The following is a 14,836-nucleotide window of genomic DNA, read 5'->3' on the forward strand; positions in this document are numbered from 1 at the left end:
TGGAGAATGTGTAGGAAACTAGTGTGACCCAAGCCACTTCCTCGTACGATTGCATGGGAGCTAACATAAAGATTAACTGTAACAGCAACAAGAACATTAATATCGTCCTCTCCCGTTATCTGTTGTTTCCTTCTGTTACTTTGTCTAGTTGTTACACTACTACTTTCAAGAAACTGGCTGAAGAGGTTGATAAACAACTGCCTTGATGGTTGACATCTATTGGGATATCTCTCAGCATACACCGTACAAGAACCAACTGCATTCTTCCTAAACTCTCCGAACACGGTGAATTAGTAGATATTTCTGCATTGGTAAATCCCATAGTCCACCCACTACCTACTGCTCGGACTGTCACACACTGACTGAATTGCAAGTCGCACTGCACTCAAGGAACACACTAGTACACAGTAAACAATCATAGCAGTATCGCACCTAGCGACTACACAGGTTGAATGGCACAAAGAAGTATCGGTGTGGAAACTTTGCACGATACAATATGTTGTAAACGGCTCAAACTAGACTCCTGAAACACACACCAATGATTCTAATTTAACCTAATTTTAGTTTGTTGACGGCAGTAGTTAATGTTCCATCTGAAAAGTGTTTGTTTGAACAAGAAATATGATTTTGAAGTATTACTACAATCTGTTGATTGGCTAAGAATACGAGCACATGTGGAAACCGCACGTCAGTGGCACTTTCGATTTCCGCAATATTTCAGATGCCAGTAGAAGTCACTAAATTTTGTGGTAGTAAATGTAAACAGAAAATGATCCTATTGTCGCTAAGCGGTGCTGCCCAGTAAATGATGGCTCTGAGCACTATGGGACTTAACATCTATGGTCATCAGTCCCCTAGAACTTAGAACTACTTAAACCTAACTAACCTAAGGACAGCACACAACACACAGTCATCACGGTAAATGATGAAGTACGAAAAAAGCAATTAAAATAATTTATCCTAACGTTAACAGGCTTCCACGTTTAGCCCATGCGCTACATCGTTTAGCTGATACAGTAGGTCTAAAATACGATAATGTGAATACATTGATACTCTCCAGAAACAAATTAAATAGACGCACGTAATGTTTGATAATAATTCTGACTGCGTGAAGTCATAGTCTGACTTTTTTTTCTATTGGGGGTACTCTTGAAAGCATTTGTCCGTGTTATCTACATCTACATGGTTACGCTGCAATCGACACTTAAGTGCCTGGAAGAGGGTTCATCGAACCATTTTCATACTATTTCTCTACCGTTCCACTCTCGAATGGCACGTGGGGAAAAGGAACACCTAAATCTTTCCGTTCGAGCTCTGATTTCTCTTATTTTATTATACTCGCATTCGCAAGAGAAAGTTGGTGATTGAAATTTCGTAAATAGATCTCACCACAAAGAAAACCACCTTTGTTTCAGTGACTACCACCCCAACTCGCGCATCATATCAGTGACACTCTCACCCCTATTGCTCGATAACACGAAACGGGCTGCCCTTCTTTGCACTTTTTGGACGTCCCCCGTCAATCCCACCTGATAAGGATCCAACACCGTGCAGCAATATTCTAGCAGAGGACGGACAAGTGTAATGTAGGCAGTCCCTTTAGTGGATTTGTTGAATCTTCTGAGTGTTCTGCCAACGAAGCACAGTCTTTGTTTCGCCATCCCCACAATATTATCAGTGTGGTCTTTCCAATTTAAAATACTCGCAATTGTAATTCCTGGGTATTTAGTCACGTTGACAGCCGTCAGATTAGTGTGATTTTTCGTATACCCAAAATTTATCGGATTTCTTTTAGTATCCATGTGGATGACATCGCACATTTCTCTGTTTAGTCCCAAATGCCACTTTTCTCACCGTACAGATATTCTCTCTAGATCATTTTTTAATTTGAATTGATCGTCTGATGATTTTACTAGACGGTAAATTACAGCATCATCTGAAAACAATCTAAGGGAGCTGCTCAGATTATCACCTAGATCACTTACATAAATCAGAAACAGTAGAGGGCCTATGACACTACCTTGCGGAACGCCAGATATCACTTCTGTTCAGCTCGATGATTTAACGTCTATCACTACGAACTGTGACCTTTCTGAGAGGAAATCACGAATCCAGTCACTCAACTGAGACGATACTCCATATGCACATTTAGAGATACAATGTCACATTTAGCTCTTCGCGTCAAGACCTATTTTAAGAGGATGAGGTGCCTGGATACACGCTGCCTTCATTTACTGTGGTAATTCAGATGAAAATAAGTCGGTAAGAGACTGTAGCATAACATCTGTCGGATTTTATTTGTTGTGATTTTGAGTCGTACACTATGTGATTAAAGGTATCTGGATACCCCCATTGGGTGCACTGTGCTACCACCCACAGCCAGGTACTCCATATCAGTGACCTCACTTGTCATTAGACGTCATGAGAGAGCAGAATGGGGCGCTCCGCTGTACTAACGGACTTCGAACGTGGTCAGGTAATTGGGTGTTACTTGTGTCGTACTTCTGTTTGCGATGTTCCCACGCTTCTAAACATCTTTAGGTGCACTGTTTCCGATGAGATAGTGAAGAGGAAACGTGAACGGACACGTACAGCACAAAAGCATACAGACCGACCTCGTCTGTTGACTGACAAGAGACCGCCGACAGTTGAAGAGGGTCGTAATGTGTAATAGGCAGACATCTATCCACACCATCATACAGGAATTCCAAATTGCATCAGGATCCACTGCAAGTACTATGACAGTTACGCGGGAGGTGAGAAAACTTGGATTTCATGATCGAGCGGCTGCTCATAAGCCACACGTCACGCCGGTAAATGCCCAACGACGCCTTGCTTGGTGTAAGGAGCGTTAACGTTCGACTATTGAATAGCGGAAAAACGTTGTGTGGAGTGACGAATCACGGTGCACAAAGTGGCGATCCGATGGCAGGGTGCGGGTATGGCGAATACTCGGTGAACGTCAACTGCAAGTGTGTGCAGTGCCAACAGTGAAATTCGGAGGTGGTGGTGTTATGGTGTGGTCGTGTTTTTAATGGAGGGAGCTTGCACCCTTGTTGTTTGGTGGCACTGTTACCGCAGAGGCCTACACTGATGTTTTAAGCACCTTCTTGCTTCCCACTACTGAAGAGCAATTCGGGGATGGCGATTGCATCTTTCAACACGATCGATCGAGCACCTGTTCATAATGCATGGCCTGCGGCGGAGTGGTTACACGACAATAACACCCCTGTAATGGACTGGCCTGCACAGAGTCCTGACCTGAATTCTATAGAACGCCGACTTCGTGCCAGGCCTCACCGACCGGCATCGATACCTCTCTTCGGTGCAGCACTCCGTGAAGAATGGGCTGTCATTCCCCAAGAAATCTTCCAGCACCTGATTGAACATAGGCCTGCGACAGTGGAAGCTGTCATCAAGGCTAAGGGTGGTCCAACACCGTACTGAATTCCAGCATCACCGATGGAGGGTGCCACGAACTTGTAACACTTTTCAGCCAGGTGTCCGGATACTTTTGATCACATAGTTAATTTGAATAGTTTCAGGTACCTGGATACTCGCTGCCTTCTTTTACTGTGGAATTTGTGATGAAATTATGTCGGTAAGAGACTGTAACACAACATCTGTGTGCTTTCATTTGTTGTGATTTTGAGCCGTAGATATTTTAAGAGCCAGTAATATAGCTTGGATGAAGAACGCGGAAGTGGCATTCAAGAACACAGACATGAAGAAAATGCTGATTTGCATCAAATCAAATTTTGCGCGTTTGCCTGCAGCAATAACGGAGTTGGAAGCCACGGATAACTAGTACAGTCTCTGACAGTTACGGAAGAGGTTGAAAGAACATTGCAGTCCCCGTATGGAGAAGTGTGTGTTGCCGCAAAAGATTAGATGAACAAAGTTATCGGGACAAATAGTGATTTTCGATTGATAATATTGACAATAAAATTATGGAAGAAATATAGGAGCTTTTCAACTTGATCTGACTTTTCTTCGGTATTCCTTCACTTATGTATGTACCTGCCACTGCTTGTGACGCAGTAATGTCATTTCCTATGCACAACTAGCTTACCGTCCGCTGCTCTGCTTGGTTAGGCTGTGTGGTGTACACAGATTTCTTTTTGTTTACCTTAAACAAATTTTTATTTAGTTCACATATTGCAGTATCTTCTGAACTTTCCAAGCTAATTAAGGCTACAGAAGCATGTTCTTTACCGAATGTACTTCTGACCAAAAAAGCTGGAGACAGAGGTCTTCGTTAATCGTGCCTTTTCAGTTCCCGTGATTTGTTTTCCTTTGAAACTGTCATCCCCTAACACACATTTCCTTAGAAAGCCGATTCAATTTTCATAAATTTAGCTTTTAAAATATTTTGATGTAGTGGTAACGAAATATTTTCATAAAAACTTTCATCCCTTATTTCACATCCATGGGGCTAAATTTCCCAAAACAGTGAAATATGTAATTTCTATATCTAATCGAGAAGCCCAATTCAGATTGTCATAGATTAAGCTTTAAAACTGATTTCACAATGAAATGTTTCACAAAACGTTTCATCCCCTATCTCACACACTCAGGAGTTGAATTTGTAGCCGGCCGCTGTGGCCGAGCGGCATTAGGCGCTTCAGTCGAGAACCACGCTGCTCCTATGGTCGCAGGTTTAAATCCTTCCTCGGGCATGGATGTGTGTGTTGTCCTCAGGTTAGTTAGGTTTAAGTAGTTCTAGGTCTAGGGGACCAATGACCTCAGATGTTAAGTCCCATAGTGCTTAGAGCCATTTGAAACATTTGAATTTCTGATAACTTGGAATATATATATTTTTTATTTTTCTTATTCTTAACCGAGAAGTTAAATACCAGTTTCCACTTATGCAGCTTCGAAAATACTTTTGCTGTTCATTAATAACCGACAATTTTTGTAAAAATGTTTCGCCCACTATTTCACCTCCATAGGAGTTAAAATTCTAAAAATTCTGAAAAAACAAATTTCTTTGTTTCCGATCGAAAAACCAAACATCAATTCTGGTAGGTCTAGCTCTAAAATTTGCTTAATTGCTACATATTTTCAAAAAACTTTTCATCCCCTATTTCACCTCTTAGAAAAATGTCTTCTTAAAAGACACCAGCGGTATATGATAGATACCCTCTCAAATATCTATCCCTAGCGGTTTGGGCTGGGTGCCGAGTCTGTCAGTCAGGATATTGCCTCTGTTTTGTCCGGTAAACTCTTGAGCCTAAGCGGTCAAAATTTCGAGTAATTGGTTGATGGTTGCTCTTTCAAAGAAACCAGAAATAAATACAGGTTGAATTTTGATACCGAATATTTTTAACTTAATATCAGCCTCATTGTACAGGGTTAAGGATATGATATTGCATGAATGCATGCATATCTTACGATCAGATGGTGTGTGACAATCTGGGCTCCACTGATGCGGACTCTTTTGAACAACTTAGCGTACCAAATACGATATCGGGAGATATGTTCATAACTGGATCTGCACTGATTACAGCACTAGTTAAAAAGTGTTTATTAGCTTTCAAGGTGGTGCTTACGCTTTTTTTGGAAGTAGCTTTTTTTCTGTTCATTTTGAAACATTTGATACCCGACTCTTCCACAATGGTTTTTTCTTTTTTTTTCATTTTGTTTTTCCGTGGAACTACGACACAGTTTAAAATTAGTTGTTTTAGAAGTGCCATTCTATTACTTATACTGTTGATTGCCGACCGTGGTCTACATGCTGGTTCAGCGAACTGATTATTTCCGTTACATCCGTTAGAGATGAATTTCAGCTCTAATTATTCTTTCTGGAAAATTAAAATTTCGCGCTGAGGACAGCTGTTTGACTGCTGACACGGAGTTTTTCTCCCTCGTGACCATTATCTATCCGAAAACTTTAGAATGGATAGCGAGATTTATAGCAGAGGCGCAATTAATTCTCGTTTCACTGTGGCAATTAATATCAGAGGCAGAAAATGTGGGGGAACTTTGGATGCCCGATAGCGGAAATGAAGTAGGGGTGTTGTACCGTTAGGACAGTTGTTGGCGTAGATACCATGCATCAAGTCGCAACGGCACTTGTCAAAGTGGAGCAGTGCTGACTCAATACTGGACTTATACTGAACAGCGGTGTTACCTAGACCTTACCATCTAATACCCAATCCCAGAAGACGCTGCATATTTGTTGGTTTTCCCCACACATTTAATTTCATGTATAGTGTGAACGTTCCACTAAAGAGTTAAAGGTATTTGACCGCTCTCTGGACTTGAAAGGCATATATAGTCCTACCTCCCAAGTACGAGTCTTTCGTAACTGGTAGCTCCTAAATATGTCTACTGAAGGTTTTATGTTTGCAACGATTAATCCATTTTTTTCCAAACACGAGAGTAATTTAGTCACCTAGTGATCAATTTTATGTAGATCCTCTGCCAGCGTAGCGCTCTGCCCGTAAATTTCAAATCATTATTTAACTGTAGAATTTCCATTTCAGGCATCTTGTAAATTCATTATAATTAATTTAAATAGGTTAGAGGAACATGTTTCCGTAACTTATTGTTGGAGTACTACATGGTTTGGTCTTGTTTTTGCATCAGTAAAATGGTTCAGATAATTATTTGAGTGCACCTGATGATTTTCGTCATATTTCCTTTACATATAGGCTAATATTCAAACAACTGTAACACTATATGTGCTGGTGCATACGTTTACCTAAACTTTTCAACACTAATTAATTGGTCATACCACAGCCTCCTGAAATATTTACCATTCTTTTTGAAAATATCTCTGTGATTGTTTCTTCAAAATTCTCACAGTTTCTTCACATATTTCAGACGCAGAAAGAAGGAAATTAGATACCTGCACACTCATCTTTGGAAGCAGTCGTAAGTGAACTTAGGAAACGTCACACGTCACCTCTAAATAAGACTCATTCTAATGACAGTCGTGTATAGTTCCGCAGCTATAATAACTCATTTATTAGTAAAGCTGCTTCACATTATCGTATACAAACATAGGTTCAGTTATTATCTTCAGAGCTGATCGCAGCGACGAAGGCGTAGATTTATACTTACTCTGAGATGCGACACTAGGGAACGATCTAAGTTTGCAGTTACGACTGCCTTATTTCCTGGCCCAATTTACTTCCGTCCCGTCCACTGCCAAGATTCAGAGCCTGGAAGGAAGCCAAGCGTTGCTTTCTGGGTCTTTGCGGGCGGTTTATCTCATGCATTACAAACACTGACTCCGCTGTAACGTGTTCAAATGTCTCTCTATCCAAACTGTTTATGATGTCTCTGTGGTAACCGTTACAGTTATTTCATACAATAAAATCTACAAAAATGTAAGTGCACCATCAGGGAAGGAACTCATGGTGCCTCTTAACTTCACATTTAGCTTTCCGGTTGGCAAATTTCACTTGAAAGACAGTGTGTCGTGAGTGTGGTGGTATCTGGTGCTGCTGCTACTCCCAGACTCAACCTTTAAATACTCAGTAACATTAACACTATTTTTGTATAAATTGCTGAATTTATTAATTTCTTTTTTGGTTTTATTACTTATCATATGAAGAAAATCATAAGTTTTAACTATCGCCTCGAGATTGAATTTGAAATTCGTACGTGTTAGTCGTTCTCAACACATTTACCCGTCAATGCTACACAATTCCCCTGTTGATTACCTAACGTAGACCCAGATCTTTTACCACATTGGCTGTTCAGATAACGCTGCACCCTGAAAACAACGTCCTCATCATAGAAATGCAAGCAACGCAAACGTTTCTTCATCCGAGGAAACAGGAACTCACTGGGTGCATTTTTCAGAGGAATACGAGGTCGAGGCAAACTTTTGTAGCCCTTAAAAACAGCAGGTGTGACTCTTTTCTCTGCAGAATGAACTGTAGCGTTTTCGTGAAAGAAGTCACCCATGTAGATAATTTCCTACAAACATCTTGGGTTGTCGGGTGTTCTGCCGGATATCAGCGTCGTACTTGCACGATATTTCGGTCATGTAGCTCGTAACCTTCATCAGGTGCGACCTGAGACTGCTCCTCGAGTGGACCTGATCCAGCATTTATGCCTATGGCCTTCCCCCTCCACCAACAGCTGCAGGCGCTTCCTCTGTGGTCCGCGCCCATTCCCTGGACCTGCTGGAGCGTTGCTGCTTTGCTGCTCCGTTTTCCGTCCGCTGCGGTTCTAGGTGTTCCCTCTGAGGTCCGCGCCCACCAAACCCGCTCCTGGGGGTTTCATCTACGGTCTGGGGTACCAAGCGTTCCCCCTGCGGTCCGCGCCCGCTCACTACCGCCTGTTGGAGCGCTGCCGCTCCGTTTTTCGTCCGCAGCGGGTCTGGATGTTCCCTCTGCGGTCCGTCCCACAAGTCCCACTTCTGGGTGTTCCATCTTCGGTCTGGTGCGCCTGGCAGTCCGTCAGGGGCTCGTTTTCCATCTCCATGTCTCTGGTTCTTCTGTTTGTGTAGTGTTTCAGCTGGCCCCGTTGCTCCTTTAAAAATTCCAGAGCCGGATCCCAGGCTCTGCTTAGCTGGTACCCTGTGTCACGGTTCATGAGATCGTCAGCCATTTTAATTTCTATCGATTCTCTTATAACACTGTCCCAAAATCTGGGTGTTTGTGCTACAATCTTGGTACCCTCATACTTCATGGCATGATCTAGTTCTAGACAGTGTTCAGCAATGGCTGACTTAGTCACCTGTCTTAATCTAGTGTGCCTCTGATGTTCTTTGCACCTGATCTCCACAGTTCTTGTCGTCTGGCCAATGTAGGACATGCCACATTGACAAGGTTTATTGTAAATCCCTGGTTTTTCGTAACCCCAGGTCGTCTTTGACACTATCCAGCAGTCCCCCGAACTTGTTGGATGGTCAGAAAGCACATTTGATATTGTGTTTACAGAGGATCCCACTGATTCTGGCAGAAATAGAGCCAGCATAGGGCAGAAATGCCACCTTCTTTGTTTCATCTTGGTCTTCTTCAGGAACCTGTGGTATAGTGGCTGGATGGAGTGCCGTCTCAATTTGTCTGTCCGTGTATCCATTCTTGGAGAAAACGTTTTTGAGACGTTCTATCTCTATAGGTAGATTCTCTTGGTCTGACAGTGCACGTGCTCCTTGGACCAAAGTCTTCAGAACCCCATTCTTCTGTGCAGGGTGGTGACAGCTGCTGGCCTGCAAATATAAATCAGAGTGTGTTGGTTTTCGGTACACGCTGTGGCCAATTGATCCATCTGCTTTCTTCTGGACTAGTACATCCAGAAATGGCAGCTGGCCATTCTTCTCCAGTTCCATGGTGAACTTGATATTAGGGTGGCACGAGTTAAGATGTTCAAGAAACTCATTGAGCCTGTCCATTCCATGTGGCCAGATCACGAAGGTGTCATCTACATACCTAAAGAAGCATGTGGGTTTAAATGTGGCTGTCTCCGATGCCCTCTCCCCAAAACTCTCCAAAAACATGTTGGCACCCACAGGGGACAATGGGCTGCCCGTAGCTACACCTTCAGTTTGCTCGTAATATTCGTTTCTGTACAGGAAATACGTGGATTTCAGTGCATGACTGAACAGGTCCAACAGAGCACCGTCAAATCTCTCTGCAATCAGTTCTAGTGAGTCCTTCAGTGGGACCCTGGTGAACAGCGATACCACATCAAAACTAACCATGATGTCCGAATCTGTGATGTGCAGTTGCTTGAGGCGTTGCAGGCAATCATCTGAGTTGCGGATGTGGTGAATACATTTGCCCACATATGGAGACAGGAGACCTTCCAAGTACTTGGCTGTTGTGTACGTAGGTGCCCCAATATTACTGACAATTGGACGTAGGGGCACGCCCTCCTTGTGTATTTTAGGCAGACCGTACTGTCTAGGTGGCACTGGCGCTGTTTCCTGTAGTTGTCTGATGATCTTATCGGGCATCCCTGTTTCCTTCAAGGGCGCACTAGTCTTCTTCGCTGTGGATGACACCTTCGTGAAAACGGAGCAGCAAAGCAGCTACGCTCCAGCAGGTCGCAGGGAATGGGCGCGGACCACAGAGGAAGCGCCTGCAGCCGTTGGTGGAGGGGGAAGGCCATATGCATAAATACTGGACCAGGTCCACTTGAGGAGCAGTCTCAGATCGCACCTGATGAAGGTTACGAGCTACGTGACCGAAATATCGTGCAAGTACGACGCTGATATCCGGCAGAACACCCGAGAACCCAAGATGTCATTAGATCGCAGGGAAAGCCTGAAGAGTTAATTTCCTACAACTTCGAGAGACCACATCGTGACACAACCAGAAGTGGTATGCCGCTTAGTCCTCCTCGGTTAGACTTCTCTGAGCACACCAGAAGCGGGAGCGGCACCTAATACCGTATTATATTCCACTGTTGCCATACACTTCCATTCAGTATGGATTGTTACAGCACTATTCCCCCATAAACGCAAAAAAACTAATGTTCTGCGACGTTTTGTTTGGGCTCCTCAAGTGTTGTGCTACGATACTGTGACGACGAAATTTTGATGTGTGGCAGGACGGCAGACATGAACCGCCAAACAGATTAAATATTGTGATTCCTCAGTTTCCCCCGCCGTATTTCTTGCTCGAAGAGTCCACGGGTGTACTGCCAATCCATAGTGTCCAACGGGCACAATATTTCGGCTATCAGACATGTCGCCATCGTCAAGTGGCGCTGACATATTGTGCCAGTTGGACACTATGAACCGGCAGTACGCCCGTGACTGTTCGAGTAAGAAACCAAAAATTAATCACGCAGCTGAATTTTTTGAGGTGATGAAACTTTGATTGCCCTTTTTAGAGTAACTAAAAGCACACTGTAGATACTTGGACGTACTGACGTGAAACATTGCGGTGTTGGTAGTGTTAGGTCGAAACCAATGTCACTTCCCATTGTAATTTTTGCTCTGTAGCTGAGTGGCCGAGTCTTATTCTCACACGAAAGACTGGAGTTCTGTAATTTTTTGGTGAAGAAATTGGTGGAACAACATTCATTTTAACTCACATAATGCCCTATTAATTACTCTTTATATTTCACTTAGTCTGCTATTGGTGATCTTGAGATGGAAAGGCTGACACATGTATAGAGTTCGTAAGAACGATAAGAGAAAACAGTATCTTGTTGAGAAACAACTATTCCAGCTGCCATCAGATAGGCAGCTGTCATGTCAGGTGGTTTGACTGTCTCGTGTTGCCGGCCGTGTATATACTCCGTGTGTAGCATGGTATCTTGTATACATTAACGCTAGCAATGTCGGCCCATTTCCCGTAACGTGTAGTACCAAAAGGAGGGGGCGGGACTTTGGGACTTCATGTTCAACACAAAATATAAATTAGAAAGAAATCAAATTTGCTAATTGTCATTAACTTTGAATAACAAGATAATTTTTTAAATAGTTACATATGTATAAGCAGAGTTCACAGCCTGAAAATAACTTTTGGCCTATCTTACCGATACCAACATATTTTCCACAATGTGTACCCTGAGGGTAGTGGTACTTCATCACCCTCATGAAGTAATTTTAAAAGATACAAATTTCGTTAACTGTCACTAACTTTTATTCACAACATACTAGAAGGGTCCTGAATCTAAAAATGCATGCATACTACATTTGTCACAGAAGCCACATACACTACTGAGACTTAAAGTATTCGGTTAAGTTTTACTAAAAAATTTTAACACTTACTGAATCTGGTTAAGAGATCATTCAAAATAATATATTTCACCATGGTAAATGCTAACAGCCAAACAGTTGCAGGATAATGATTTATTAAAATCCTTGACCATGGTTTCGGTATATCTAAATATACCTTCATCAGAAGTAAAATACACTAAAATCACATCCTGCAGTGGAGATACATAAGACAATCGTGCCAATGGCGTCGTCAGTAGCTGAAACATCATCTCCATTTATAAAACATAATTATGGACAGAGGGTCGATGCAAACATAGCATAGCATATTTTTTCTACATTTTGGATGTATGGTACAGGACCAGATTACATTGTTTTCAAAATAGAGGCACAAAGCAACCCCACCCCCCTTCTGTATTGCAAGGTTTAATGTTGTCATTGTTGACAGTAATGATGGTGGTGATTGTTGTGCTGATGGTAGTGGTGGTTATGAAGCTGGTGGGGGTGGTAGTCCGATACAAAAGAGGAAAGTAAAATTACAATTTAAAGTCTAATTAGTGACATCATAAAAAAGTATAACAATTTTGGGTAATATGAAAAGTGGGGAATATAGGTAGAATCTTTTTCGAAGGACAGAAACTGGTATTTTTCTTATGATTTTCGAACCCACAGGAAACAATAACCAACATATACAATTTATTAGTCCAAGAGGGCTTAAAACTCAAAGTTCACTTTACCAGTATCAGCACTTGATTGCTATTTTCACAGGTGATTAAAACTAACAGGCGTAGCAAGATACATAATAATTTCGATTAACATAGTGATGTCCTATACAACATGTCAGTGAATATACTCGTACATTTTATAGACACTTATTAAAATTGGGGTTGTAAGGGGAGGACCTTGACACTGTTACACCTGTGACGCGACTATAGTCTACCAATAGCTATGCAACTCTGCTTGTTATTGACATGAGGGTATAATAGAAGGGGAACGAGAGTTTCACAGAGTAGAGGTCGACATTGTTAGTCTGGAGATCGCTGCACTGACCACGTCTTGTCTAATTTAACCATCTAATGACCTTTAGACAGAGCAGTGGGATGTCAAAAACCATTCGTCCTGCATGCTAGAAGCAATACAACATGTAATATCCTTAAGAAAAACAGTACATTTCAAAATTATTACAAGATTTTCGAAGTGATGCACAATATCATAGAAACTGTATATTAAAGATGGGTAAACAATAACTGATAAAAAAATTGTGATCCATAGATTTCCTGTGTGTGAACCACAGAAACTCCATTACCTAAAAATATGCACGATACTAAGGCAGGGTGGTTTCTGAACAAAAAAAAATACGTATTCGGTGCACTCTTCCACCAGAGTCATTGCCCTTGTCATATCACACACTATCTGGAGTGAAGGGTGGGAACAGAGGGGAGGAAAATGTAAATCCAACTGAGATGCGCCCCCCCCCCCCCACACACACACACATGGATACAGCAAGTTACTAATTATTTTTGAAGAGATAACATCTCCGACTGGCTTACTGCAATACTAATAATAATACAAGTAAGTTACAAACACTTTTACAATACATGTATATGGTGAAAAATATAACTGGTGTGATTATTTGGTTAATAATCTTTTTATTCTGCCCTTACAAGTATCGAATTTCGACCTATTTGACACTATGTTCAACTGGCAGTACAAAAATCAAACATTTTATCAGCAGCCATTTCTTAATTTGTTTCTGGGAAGATGATTTCTACCAACCACATTTTAGCATTCTGATCCAATTAATATAGTTTTCTATTCCACTTTCATTAGTTTAGGTCTTAAGTCTAGTTAAGGTTACGTTCCACTGTCTGCCCAAAGAAAGAAGCTTCCGCCACCTATTCTCCTTTTCAAGAACAATGCACTCCACCATCCACAATTTTGCGTGCAGCTGTGCTCTGTTCAGCAAAGGTTTGTATTACACTTTTGCTAAGTGCTGAATATAAGTTACACTGATGGATCTAACGAACCACTTATTTCACCATGTCGAAAAATTTTGGTTTAGTAGAGTTAATGCAGGTAGGAAGCCTCACAAGTTTCATCTTTTTTCTAAATAGTTTGTGATACCTTGCAAAACAAATATGATGAAATGGTTAATGATGTCATTGAACATTAAACTGCTGTTATTAATAAAGAGTTATTCTTTATTCAACTTTCACTTGTCATTCATTGCATCTTGATGTGGCTGTTGGCACTGTTCTCTTGAATGGGAAGGTTTTCCTGCTTGCGACATTCATTGAAGGTTATAAAACTATTTATGTATGTCATTAAATGAAATATTAGCTATTCCATTAAGATCTCTCCCAGTTTTATTAACACATTCAATAGAATTTCTCCCACAGTACTACCAGTGGCTATGAGTTAAGTGTTTTACAAAACATGTCTGATGCAATACCACTTTGTCACTTGAACATGTCTTCTAAGACATTTCATTATAATGTACTTATGAATTTTCAATTCCAATTTATATTTAATTTTACAGTTCCAAACAGTCTATATAATCTATACTATTACTACTACTACTACTACTACTACTAATAATAATAATAATAATAATAATAATAATACTAAAAATTGCTGAATTAGCTATCTATACAGTTTGACACAAATTATACAAGTTACTTTGAAACAACTACATTTGAGTTTAAATAATTTTTGTAAATGGTTTGCATCCATACATGGTGCACTTTGTGTACATAAATTACAAATAACTGGATGTAAAATACGTTCTTTTATGAGAGGGTTTTTTATATCAGTTGTTTGAGTGCAGTGTATGGAGTGTATCATGTTCTTTAATAGAAAATGGGAGTGGCCTCTGATCAGTTTCATTACAACAGTCTCCCAAGAACTCTACATGCATGAAAAGTGAGCAAAATTCTGAAATGAAAAAGATGAAACTGCCCAGTATTTCAATTGGTATAAAATATGTTCTGAAACTGTTATTTCCAAATTCAAAATGTTCTTTGTAAGTGTCTGAATTTTCTGACCTAATAAAATGTATGTGATATATATTAAATTGTATGATTAGTGGCATATAAAACTTTCATAATAGAGATAATGCAAATTAGTTAAACTGACAGTTCTTTTTTGAAGACAGGGGGCAGAAATAACATAAGCTAAGGTAGTTTGGATGAAAATTACACTACG

This window comes from Schistocerca americana, chromosome 7 (genome assembly GCF_021461395.2).
Source record: "Schistocerca americana isolate TAMUIC-IGC-003095 chromosome 7, iqSchAmer2.1, whole genome shotgun sequence".
Taxonomy (NCBI): Eukaryota; Metazoa; Arthropoda; class Insecta; order Orthoptera; family Acrididae; genus Schistocerca; species Schistocerca americana.